The 11,134-nt window shown below is 43.1% G+C and overlaps 1 protein-coding gene across 1 annotated transcript in view; it reads left to right on the forward strand.

Annotated features, from left to right (window-relative positions):
* The window catches only part of SEPTIN11 (septin 11), a 272,978-nt gene extending 262,507 nt beyond the window's left edge, over positions 1 to 10,471 (forward strand). Inside the window, exons 12-13 of the transcript XR_009156300.1 lie at positions 8,666 to 8,837; positions 10,286 to 10,471. The gene's annotated coding sequence lies outside the window, so the exon portion shown is untranslated. The remainder of the gene's footprint in view (positions 1 to 8,665; positions 8,838 to 10,285) is intronic.
* The last annotated feature ends 663 nt before the right edge of the window (positions 10,472 to 11,134 follow it).

Raw genomic sequence — 11,134 nt, forward strand, 5'->3', positions numbered from 1 at the left:
TCCTGTTAGATCTCTCAGCAGCTTTTGATACCATCGACCATGGTATCTTGCTGCACCGGTTGGGGAGTTTGGGAGTGGGAGGCACCGTTTATCGGTGGTTCTCCTCCTATCTCTCTGACCAGTCGCAGACGGTGTTGACAGGGGGGGCAGAGATCGACCACGAGGTGCCTCACTTGTGGGGTGCCGCAGGGGTCGATTCTCTCCCCGCTCCTGTTCAACATCTATATGAAGCTGCTGGGTGAGATCATCAGTGGCTTTGGGGTGAGGTACCAACTGTACGCTGACGATACGCAACTGTACTTTTCCACCCCAGGCCACCCCAATGAAGCTATCGAAGTGCTGTTCCGGTGCCTGGAAGCCATACGGGTCTGGATGGGGAGAAACAGGCTCAAGCTCAATCCCTCCAAGACGGAGTGGCTGTGGATGCCGGCACCCCGGTACAGTCAGCTGCAGTCGCAGCTGACTGTTGGGGGCGAATCATTGGCCCCAATGGAAAAGGTGCGTAACTTGGGTGTTCTCCTGGATGGACGACTGTCGTTTGAAGATCATGTGGCGGCCATCTCCAAGAGAGCTTTCTACCAGGTTCGCCTGGTCCGCCAGTTGCGCCCCTTCCTTGACCGGGATGCCCTATGCACGGTCACTCACGCTCTTGTTACCTCTCGCTTGGTTTATTGCAATGCTCTCTACATGGGGCTCCCCTTGAAGTGCACTCGGAGGCTCCAGTTAGTTCAGAATGCAGCTGCGCGGGTTTTAAATTCTTAGCCAAAATATAATAAGTTTTTTAATTTCTGTTTTTATTTGTAAATTGCTATTGTTTTATAGTGGCTGTGAACCGCCCTGAGTCCTTCGGGAGAAGGGCAGTATAAAAATTTAAATAATAAATAAATAAAAAATAAATAAATATTCTATTCTATTCTATTTTATTCTATTCTATTCCATATTCTCTTCTCTTCTCTTCTATATGTTCTATTCCCTATTCTATTCTATTGTATTCTATTGTATTCTACTCTACTCTACGCTACTCTATTCTATATGTTCTATTCCATATTCTATTCTATTCTATTTTTAAAAAATAAATTTCATAATAAATACCATGTTTCCCCGAAAATAAGACCCCATCTTATATTTGTTTAAACTCTGAAATAAGGGCTTGGCCTTACTGCCATGCGCTCAAAAGCCCAATTGGGCTTATTATCAGGCGATGTCTTATTTTGGGAGAAACAGGGTAATAAGTAAATACATTAGAAATTAAAGTACTTCAATAAAAGTTTGTATTTACAGCTGCAATATGGGCTGTAAATGTGCTTGGGGGAAAAAAATAACCTTTTTTTTTTTTTATAAAAAGTTTTATTTTTACAATCATATCAAATAATTCATCCAATGTACAGTTATATACAATTAGTCGGGCTTGCCCAGTCACCACCACCCTTTGGAAAGTAAAAGAAGGTAGAAGAGGGAAGAGTGTGAAAAAAATAACCTTAAGGTTTGAATTACCAGCATGGCGTATTAGTGGTTTGTCTCTGGCACACTCTGGCCAGCGCCTTTGAAAAGATTTGAGCTATCTTAATTGGCTATTCGTTTTAATAAGTTAGCTAGTTTCAACAGGAAAATTGTTCGCAACTTCTGAGAATGGTAATTTTCTGACGCAGGGCGGTGCCTGAACGTCTTCCTTTTAAAGTTCTAAAGAAGAAAATTTACGCTCCATGGAAAATGTTTAGCAACAACAACTTGTTCAGATTTGTCAGACGTGTGACATGTTCCAGGTACGAAACAATATTATCAAATCCTTCCTTTGTTGCTTCTTTAAAATGTGAGCAGTTATTTCATTTTTTGTTTTAAATCTCCCCAAAGCAGTTTTTTTTTTCTTACATAACACCCACAAACTATCAACAGATATAAACTATGATTATAGAGGCACAAAAGCAGCTTGGGGATTTGAAGTAATTTTAAAGGGCTTATTAATTAATCCATCACAATATACCTACCGGTAGGAGGGTTGATTCCATTGTTTTGCTAGAAAGATCTCGCAAATCAAAGTCCAACGGAAACTTTACCTTTGGAAACAACTGTATTGTGTGCAAAAATAATTCCATGCCTCAGCATGCTAACGTGCTACAAACGTAACTGTATTTTCCTAAGGCTTTGAGGGTACTTTTGGAATTTGGGGAACACATAAAACACTGTGCAAAATGAGACATCTTCATTTACCATCCTTAGAATAGACTAACAGAGTTGGAAGGGCCCTTGGAGGTCTTCTAGTCCAACCCCCTGCTTAGGCAGGAAACCCTACACCCACTTTAGACAAATGGTTATCCAACATCGTCTTAAAAACTTCCAGTGTTGGAGCTTTCGCAACTTCTGGAGGCAAGTTGTTCCCCTGGTTAATTGTTCTCACTGTCAGGAAATTTCTCCATAGTTCTAAGTTGCTTCTCTCCTTGATTACTTTCCACCCATTGCTTCTTGTCCTGCCTTCAGGTGCTTTGGAGAATAGCTTGACTCCCTCTTCTTTGTGGTAACTCCTGAAATATTGGAACACTGCTATCATGTCTCCCCTAGTCCTTCAGAGGTGAAGGCGGGTAAGGTGGCCCCAGCGCGCCTGTTGCTGCGGAGGCGTGGCGATCGCTCAGCCAGAGCTGCCTCAGCGGGGGCTTCCTTGACTTCTCCACCAGCCCCATGTCCCACGCGACACGGGAGGCAAGCAGGGCCGAGTAGAAAGCAGCCTTTTCTGCAGGATCCCCCTCCCCTCTTTGGATCGCCCTGCGGGGGTGGGGAGACTCTGCCTTTGCAGAAACAGAGCGGGTGCATGTGCAGCAGCCCCAGGACGTTAGCTTGCCCTCCCAGAGCACCGCCGCCACCGCCTCTCTCAGCCCCAGGGTAGCGTCTGCGTTTCAACCAAGGGCCGCCCGCATAGCCGCTGGACCGGCCGGGCTGGATGCTGACCTTGGAAGGCAAGCGGCCATGGGGGAATCACCAGGAAGGCCACGTGGAAGGCAGGCAAGCATGGCAGAGCTGCGGAGAAGGGAGTAGGCTGCTAGTTCCCTTCCCCGTGGCCCTGATATGCTTGCCTTCCTTCCACGTGGCCTTCTACTTGGCTGCCTTCGCAAGCTGGCCACGGGGACACTGGGAAGGCTGCATGGAAGGCAGGAAAGCACAGCAGGGCTGCGGGTTGAGCAGAGACTGGGTGGGGCGGGGCAAATGAGCGGCGACAGGGGGACCGGTTCAGAGGCGTGGCCAGCCAGCGGTCACTACCAGTTCGGCGAACCAGTCCAAATGTCTGCTACCGGTTCTCCCGAACCGGTCCGAACCGGTAGGATTTCAAACCTGTTTGAAAGATATAGTTCAGTAGTTCTCCGACTACTGACTATCATGCTGGATAAATTCAGTTTTTTAAAATCATGTATTTACCAATGGGCAAGCCTATGTAGAGTTCCTAAACAATTTGTTTCATCACCAATTTATCGTGTCTGTTTTTCTAAGTGGGTGAGCACATTTTTTTAAGACGAATATGGTGAATAAGAGAGACAGTTTGGTCTAGTGGTTAAGGCACCCAACTAGAAAGCTGGAGACTATGAATTCAAGTCCTTGCCTTACCCCATGAAAGCCAGGTGGGTGACTTTGAGCCAGTCACTTTCAGAATAACAGTATAACAAGAGTTGGAAGGGACCTTGGTGGTCTTTTAGTCCAGCCCCCTGTGTTGTGACCCAGGCTCAAGTAGGTAGTAAATAAACTTTATTCAAACAGCTGGGAATTACTTCATTCCCAGCATTGTTCAACTCAAAGTAAAACAAATGCCTCCCAACACAAATTCCTCAGTTACCTAACAAACCTTAGTCCAATTAGGCAAACAGCCAAAGCCCCTTCCTGGCAAATGTCCAGAAGCCACAAAAACAAAGACATACATGAAGCATAGGACACAGCTACAACTTTGTTTTCCAGCAAGCTGAAACACCGGTGCTGGTCTGTTTTAAGCCCTATGGGAGGGGCCAATCATCTTCTTTCCTTACTCCCAAGTTGTCCTTTCTGCTTGAGCTGCTCTTGCCTTCTGGCAACTCTTCTCATGCGTGCATTAGGAACAGGCTCCTCCTGTTCCTCTGCCTCACTACTATCAGTCTCTGGAGGCTCTGGAGTCCGTACCTCACTTCCCAATGGCCCTGGCCTCACCTCCGCCTCATCACTGTCCAACTCCGTTGCCAGCTCCATAGGCTGCTGACGGACCACGACACCCTGCTCAAATAGGAGACTCTATTTCAGACGAATGGATGTGCCTCTTCTTAAAAGCCTCCAGTGTATGTATGTGTGTGGGTGTGTGGGTGTGTGTGTGTAGGAATGTAAATCTTTATGACGGTTTTCCCCTAACAGTATACTATAATGTTTTTATATTATGTACCGTTATGCAATTGTAATTTTTCCTTAACTTCTGAAGGCAAGCCATTTCACTGGTTAATTGTTCTCGCTGTCAGGAAATTTCTCCTTGATTAGACCAATCCAACTCACCAGGTTATAACTCAACTCACTTGAATTATTTGTAAAAATAGTAAAGGTGGAAAAACAAACCAATAATCCTTCTGCAAACCTGATGCCTTCTGCCTAGATGGGGATTACCACCACAGCTTTCAAAATTTCCACTGATACCTGCAACTTAGCAGGAAGGGGTAGGTTGGGAAGGCAGCCATGGAAAGCTGAATGTGTTGGCCTCCATGTCATTCTAAAAGGAAGTAGAGATGTAATGTGGCTTACGGTTGCAAACTCTGTCCCTTACGTACTTTCGTGTGACATGGCACACCTATCATGGAACGCCATCTCTCTGCTAAACAAATACTGTCAAATACTGTCAAACTAGTTACTTCAACACTGTCAAACTAGTTACTAAGTCTGCATTACTATTAATCTTCTCATCGATCCTATTACCCATCTCCTCCCGCTTATGACTGTATGACTGTGACCTTGGTATCCTTAAGATTTATATTGACTGTTTCCCTATGACTATAATTAAGTGTTGTACCTTATGATTCTTGACAAATGTATCCTTTCTTTTATGTACACTGAGAGCGTATGCACCAAGACAAATTCCTTGTGTGTCCAATCACACTTGGCCAATAAAGAATTCTATTCTATTCTATTCTATTCTATTCTATTCTATTCTATTCTATTCTATTCTATTCTACGAAAGTTTGGAATTGGCATTGTGATGTCTTTCCTCTCATTTCAACATTTGGGATGCTTTATGGTTAGGAGTGGACCCTTTCACTGAATAATGACTATTTCGGAGGATTCCTCTATCAGTTGATCGGTTTTCTTCTCAGCCAGCCATCATACGTATATTAAAGAAAACACTTCAAATTTCAGAATAAGTAAATGATTTAAAGCAGCATGTCCTAAAGTTAATATATTACTTTTGTTTGCCCAAGAGTCATTGCTTTGTGTTCAGTAACTTATACAGCTTTGCAAAATAGGTAAATGATTTAAGCAGAAGTATCGTAATGTTTTTTTTTGCACAGAAGGTGTCAGCTAGGGGTTTTAGAAAGGGTCATTAGCTTATACTAGAGATGCTCTGGGCATCAACAATACACTAAATCACAAAACTAACCATTCAAGCAATATTTGCACAATATACTGGGCTAAATTGTAGCTAGCTGTCTTGTGAGATCTTTGTGTTTGTACAAATGGGAGGCTGAAGCTGGGAAGAAAGAAGAAATAATATCAGAAGTCCTGATGTGTAGAAATTAAAGAATTTTCCATTAAGGAAAAATTACAATTGCATAGCTACACATAATATAAAAAAACATTACAGTATATTGTTAAGGGAAACCGTTTATGAAGATTTACATACATACATACATACATACATACAGATCACACTCTTCATTTTTTGTTTAGCAACTTTATGCAGAATGCAAAAAAGGAGGAACAATTCATAAATTCATTTAGTTCGTCCACTTTTTGCCGTATATACATAACGGTATATGAAAAAGCTTGACCTGACTTGCATCACCAAGACCTTATGGAGTCCAGAAGGCAGTCTTGGAGATGTGTTCAACCAGGAACCAAGGGAAGGGTCAGAGTGAGGGTGGCTGAGGTCATCCAAACTCATCTGATGACTCTAGGGTCAGATGAGTTTGTTGCAATTGCACCAGCTTTTCTGCTGCATAGCAGCTTTCCTGCCTGAGTTTCATGTCGCTCTGGCTGGGTTAATAATAAAATTCCTCAGGGTCATAGTTTATGGGAACTTCAACCTGGCTTTTTTGGAGAGTGGAGTCAGAGGTGGCTCAAGAGTTTATTTATTTATTTATTTATTTATTTGCATTTATATCCCACCCTTCTCCGAAGACTCAGGGCGGCTTACACTATGTCAAGCAATAGTCTTCATCCATTTGTATATTATATACAAAGTCAACTTAATTGCCCCCAACAATCTGGGTCCTCATTTTACCTACCTTATAAAGGATGGAAGGCTGAGTCAACCTTGGGCCTGGTGGGGCTTGAACCTACAGTAATTGCAAGCAGCTATGTTAATAACAGACTGTCTTACCAGAGGTGTTGGTCTATGGAGATTTTCAATCATCCAGGTCATGGTTGTCCCAAAGGTGCTTTTTCAAGAGGCAACTGGACTTTCTGATTACCAGAAAGTCTAGTTGCTTCTTGCAAAAGCACCTTTGGGAAGAGTTGATGGCTTGCATGATGGTCATAGACCTGTCACAAGGCACTGGTCAGAAGCTAGATTTATTGTTGAACCGGTAGCAGTGTAATTGGATATTGTTGTTGTTAGTTGTGAAGTTGTGTCCGACCCATCACAACCCCAGGGACAACATTCCTCCAGGCCTTCCTGTCCACTACCATCCTCTGGAGTCCATTTAAGCTCACACCGACTGCTTCAGTGGCTCCATCCAGCCATCTCATTCTCTGCCGTCCCCTTCTTCTTTTGCCCTCCATCGTTCCCAGCTCTTCTCCAGTGAATCCTTCCTTCTCATTAGGTGGCCAAAGTATTTGAGTTTCATCTTCAGGATCTGGCCTTCTAAAGAGCAGCCAGGGTTGATCTCCTCTAAGACTGACCAGTTGGATCGCCTTGCAGTCCAAGGGACTCGCAGGAGTCTTCTCCAGCACCAGAGTTCAAAGGCCTCCATTCTTTGGCGCTCAGCCTTCCTTACGGTCCAACTTTCACAGCCATCCATTGCAACTGGGAAAACCATAGCCTTGACTTTACACACTTTTGTTGGCAGGGTGATGTCTCTGCTTTTTAGTATGCTGTCTAGATTTGCCATAGCTTTCCTCCCCAGTTTTTTAATTTCCTTTCTTTTAACTTCTTTTCTTTTAATTTGCTATTAGGGGGTTGCAATTGCTCTCCTGTCAAATTCACTCTCTGTTGGCCCTGTCTTCTCTGGTGTTTCCTCCTGCTGCAAAGAGACTGGACCTATGCAATTGATGTGTTCCAGGTGACTGATGGACCCATTATGGCTCCAGAGGGAGCTGAGATGTCCATAAAGGTTTGATACACAGTCTAACCAAGACCTGGAATGAGAGGATGATTGAACCTCTGGATCAGATTATACCAGTGGTGGTATTTAGCCGGTATTTGGGCAAACTGCTGGGGCGACCTCCGTGTGGACCTGCACACCTGCCCTGGTGCTATTCCGTTCTATTTAGTCATGTTTTTAAGCTGTGCACATGCGTGCAAGCCACAGCTATGAGCAAAATGCATGCAAGGCCGTGCGTATGCGCGGAAGTCACGCACGCGCTCACATTTACAGTGCGCGGCGAACGGTGGTAAAACTATGTGAAACCCACCTCTGGATTATACCCGTGTGGCCTCTCTTTTCTGATGGATCTGGAAACTCCCCTTGCTTTACTGAGAACCTGAGGGAGTTGAAGTGGTTGAAGAAATGTCCAGAGCACTGCTAGAGGCAGTGGTGGATTGCTACCAGTTCGCCCCGTATTGGGTGAACTGGTAGCGGTGGGAGACTCCACCCACCCACCCAGACGCTTCTGCGTATGCACAAGCGAACCGATAGCAAACTAAATTGAAACCCACTACTGGCTAGAGGACGATGAAGAATGAATGCAACAAACATGCGGTAGATTAGAGGCACAGATTGTGGCACTAAGTTGGCAAACTGCTAGTATTTTTCCAACTTTATTGCAAGTACAGATGGCCCTCCTGAGAAGGACATATTATTTTCATCTTCCTTTGGTTATTATATAAACTGAAAGAGACCTTGGAGGGGTATTACGTTACATTAGGGTTGTTTGCAATCAGCCAGATATTTAGACTGGTTTTTATTATTATTATTTTGTATCATTACGTTGTTTGTAATCCTCGTGTTCTTTTTGCACATTGCCCTGAGCTGTTGAGAGTAGAACAGGGTGGAAATTTCAGTAACAAATACAGTGAAAACAGTAAAGCAGTATTTGAATCACCTGGGAAACAAGTTCCTTGGAAAACCCCAAATTCATCGGGTAAAAAATCCCCCTGGAGCTGTTCCTTTTTTTTTGTAAGCAAAGGCCGTGAGATAAAGGTCTGGGTAGTTTTAAAGCTCTGGAAGATTTATTACAGAAAGAAGTAGAATAAACTTCTGAAAGATTTAGTAGGTAGAATAAACCTGTTACTGTTTAATCCATTTTTTTAATGTTAACTGCAACAGATTAAGAAAGTTATTTATTTTCCTCCTAGCAAGATCCTTATGCCCCAGAAAAGACAAATATATATAGAGAGAGAAATTCCATGAAGGTGGGTATTTCTTTTCCCCTGAAGATGGAATACACTAATGAACCTTCTCAACGTCTGCCTGTCAAAATTAGTGTCTCAAAACAGGAAATGTTGAAGACAGAATCCTTAAAAACAGGTGAGCTGGCTCTCTTCTCTGCCTTCCTGAAAACTGAAGCTGCTATAACACTATTGCCTTGAAACTCAGACATCCTAAATCTGAGTGGAACTGAAAACCTATTCCCTGAATTTGGGCCAGAAAAAAAACACTTTTGCCTTTGCAAAGGGGCCTCTTTCCCCTCCCAAAAATACAAATCGCGATGTAATTCAAGCAAAACGAAAAGCATTTATTAGGGGGAGTGAAGTCTTTTTATAGTGTAGAAATTTAGCACCCATCCCTCTCCTAGAAGAATGAAATATTTTGAGGAATATCAAAAAGGCGGGATTTTTTTTTCAATATATTTTTTTATTTTTTTTAACAAAGAAGAACAACAATACGTGACATACATTGACATAAAACATATAACAAAAAAGAATTAACATAGAAGCTATGTTCTTCCTTTACATCAGCTTTGTTTCCTTATTCCTCTCATGTTTACCTCCTTGTTCCCTCTTTCATTTCGTTTAAACTTTTTTTTATCCCATTCTCTCTTATATCTTTTTATCTTCTATCCTATCTATCCTTCTGAATATTCATTTTCTTTCGTATACATGCATATATAAACTGTTCACCTTTTTCCGTCATCTAATATTTCTAGTCTCTAGCCAATTTTTTTTTTATTTGAATTTATATCCCGCCCTTCTCCGAAGACTCAGGGCGGCTTACACTATGTTAAGCAATAGTCTTCATCCATTTGTATATTATATACAAAGTCAACTTATTGCCCCCAACAATCTGGGTCCTCATTTTACCTACCTTATAAAGGATGGAAGGCTGAGTCAACCTTGGGCCTGGTGGGACTTGAACTTGCAGTAATTGCAAGCAGCTGTGTTAATAACAGACAGACTTAGTCTGCTGAGCCACCAGAGGCCCCTAATTTTGCATTTTCTAGCAGTTTTCTGTAGTCCTTTTTGATGTGGACCTCCTGTAGCCATATCACATCTGTTTCTATTTTTTAAAAAAATTTATTAAGGTTTTAGCTCTCCAAAAAGGCGGGATATTATATTTTCTTGGATGAGAAAGGGAGAAATGTGCTCAGTGGTGGGATTCAAGTAATTTAACAACCGGTTCTCTGCCCTAATGATTTCTTCCAACAACCAGTTCACCAAACTGTTCACAAAGTTAACAACCGGTTCTCCCAAAGTGGTGCGAACTGGCTGAATCCCTCCACTGGATGTGCTCTTGGAAAGCAGTCTCCACCTTCCTTAATAGCCCACAGCAGATGTCAGCATTTAAGAGATAAAGAGATAGCTAGCTCTATGCATAAACAAATACTCTCACCCAAGATCCCACAAAGGAAGGATTAGCCCTCAGCCACAATAGGAATTGCCCCAAACCCCTTCACTGCATCATCTCAGTTGCACCAGCCCCAGCAGTTCAAACTTCAACCAAACGTAGCTCAGACAAACACCTTTGAATTTGTACAGGGTCCTGTGGGAGTCTGACAACAGTCTAACAACAGCCAATAGAATGCACGTTCTTGCACAGGAACAGGAAGTTCAAGTGCAAAGCCCAAGAGAAGGTATAAATACTCCCCCCACTCGCAACTCCATGTGGTCAGCTGCACCAGAATCACACCAGCTCTGCTTCATCAATAAATGGGCCTTCTTTCCGATCAGCCTCCAGCCTCCATTTTGTCTCCTGGCTTGGAACTGAACCAGAGGGATATTTCTTCCTACAACAGGATACAGAAACAAACAGTGTACACGGTATGTCAGAAAGCAAGTGACCAAACAATAAGGCACTGATCACCTGTGAAACTTGAACAGTAGAAAACATTGATTCTAGATAACAATAGATAACCCATGCCCTGCTGTGTCATCATTTCGGAGGTATTTCCTTACCTAAACAAAGGAAAGAATGACCAAGGGCAGGCAAAAAAAAAAAAAAAAGCAGTGGGAACGGGAGGTGGCTTCCAACTTTCAGCCAGTTTCCCCACTGAGTTTTCTTGTGGGGATCTGAGAAGCAGCATCAGAAATCTTCCTTCCCTTTCCTAGCAGGCAAGCAGTAGTTGCTGGGTGGTAGAAAGAATGAGGGATTGCAAGACTGGCTGGGAAACTGTCACAGAATGTTGAAAATGAAGATCCTGTGGCCACAACAGTGGTGTAGCAGCAGCCAGTAGCACTGAAGCCGCCATACATTTCATTTCCTGAGAAGTCATGGTCTTGCCTCAAAATGCAGGCACAAACTTGAGTTTGGTGCTGAGCTGATAAGAACTCGATCTGGTATTTTTACCTCTGCAAAGAGGTTTCTTTGCCCATCTGAAAACACTACTT

The sequence above is a fragment of the Ahaetulla prasina genome, chromosome 8, assembly GCF_028640845.1.
Source record: "Ahaetulla prasina isolate Xishuangbanna chromosome 8, ASM2864084v1, whole genome shotgun sequence".
NCBI lineage: Eukaryota > Metazoa > Chordata > Lepidosauria > Squamata > Colubridae > Ahaetulla > Ahaetulla prasina.